We start from the raw sequence: 1,770 nt of genomic DNA on the forward strand, positions 1-1,770 counted from the left end.
CCCCAGCCAAAAGATCCTCCAAAGTCTAGTTTGTAGCTAGGAATTCTTTTTAATTTTATTTTCTTTGCTTAAGTGAACAAGGGTCAAAATAACTTTCTTTATGGCAAAAAAACAAAAAAAAAAATTGCCCCACAAAGCAGGTCTGAAGGAACAATAGCATCTGATCATCAAAAAATGGCACTTTATCCTTCTTTCTAAAAGCTTTTAGTAGCTGATGGTATTTGTGGAATTTATCAGGTGAATTTATGTGAGTAGGCTGTGAGATGTGGTCATGGCCTCATGTTTTATTTTAGAAAGTTCCCTGTACTGAACCAACCTGAAGAACTACATAATTTAACCTCAGCTGGTAACATTTGCTCTCAGAATCCAGAAAGTTGTTATGTGCTAAAAGTTGGATTTCTTCTCAGCGACTCTAGGATTTTAAATTTATGTAGAGTGCCTGAACCCCCTTTACATATTAGAAGTGCTCTAGCACTTGGAACTCCACAGATCACCTCTTGGCTGAGTGTTTTCTCAGGAATGGAAATATTTGAAGTGATTTGTGGAGGCCTGAAAGTACTTTTTCCACAGTCCATAACTGTTTAACGTTACCTTTGGGTAACAGTTGGGCCTTCTGGTCTGATTCCCATTGCTCACTGGGACAATTTTATTGTCTTAAAAGGCCCATGATTTCCTATTATTTCCAAAAATAATAGGAATGAAGTGAGCTATGACCAGTCGGCGAGCCAGATTTTCCCCTCTATTTAGAGGCTGAATGTTTCACTTTTTCTTCCTTCTCGATTCTGACCTATCCACTTTAACGTAAACCTTAGTAACCTGGTAACATCCATTCCCCACATCCTAAGGAGTTCTTCAGTGGTATTATTGTAAAGTTCGTTGATCATCAACATTTTAAAGTCTAGCTGGAAAGCCTAGCATTTAGTATTTCACCAACAACTCGTAGAAGATTTGGAAAATCAATAGCTTATTTTCTTTCTAAGGCATCTGAAGCAGAATAGCACAAATCAGAAATGCTTTCACTAATATCAGCAATCCAGGAATAGGTACATTAAGATCATTTCAGGCTCAAATGCACAGTCCATACTAAATCAAGTCAACATACCTTTTGTTTTCTACTAACATTAGAAGCAAGACTACTTGCTAGATCTGAATCAGGGGAGATGGATGATTTCTATTCTATCACTTACCGAATGTGTGACTATAGCAAGTGCCTGAAACTTGCTGAGAATTTATTCCATTATATTTCCAATAGGGCTTAGGACTTGAAGGGGAAGGTCATTTTGCCTTTCAGCCAACCTTTCTTAGGGACACATTCCTTTGTACCCCATGTCATACTGTCAGTCACTTAGGTATAGCCATGACCACAGTAAAGCAAGAGGCATACTCTACTTCTGCACCAAAGTGAAATCTTACATGATGATGCCCTATTCTGGAGAGACAAGTATCTAAGTCCCCCTTAGCAATTCAGTACATTCTGAGGCTTACACTGCAGCTTGTAAAATATTAGGCACAATCCCATTTTGTTTTTGTTTTTGTTTTGTATTTTAGGGAAGGCTCTACAGGGTATTCAGGGTCTCACTACTAGATTGGACTTGTAGTGATCCACATGTTTACAGCCTCCCATGTGCTGAGATTATAGGCGGGCACCACCATGCTCGGTCTCAATTGCCATCTCAGTGGCCCTGGGGGCAGGGTCAGCATGGCAGGCCCAGGGATCAAACCCCCAGCCTCTGCGCCTGCTTGTAAGAGCTTTAATCCACTGAGCCATTT

The sequence above is a fragment of the Octodon degus genome, unplaced genomic scaffold (assembly GCF_000260255.1).
Source record: "Octodon degus isolate 3935 unplaced genomic scaffold, OctDeg1.0 scaffold00060, whole genome shotgun sequence".
NCBI lineage: Eukaryota > Metazoa > Chordata > Mammalia > Rodentia > Octodontidae > Octodon > Octodon degus.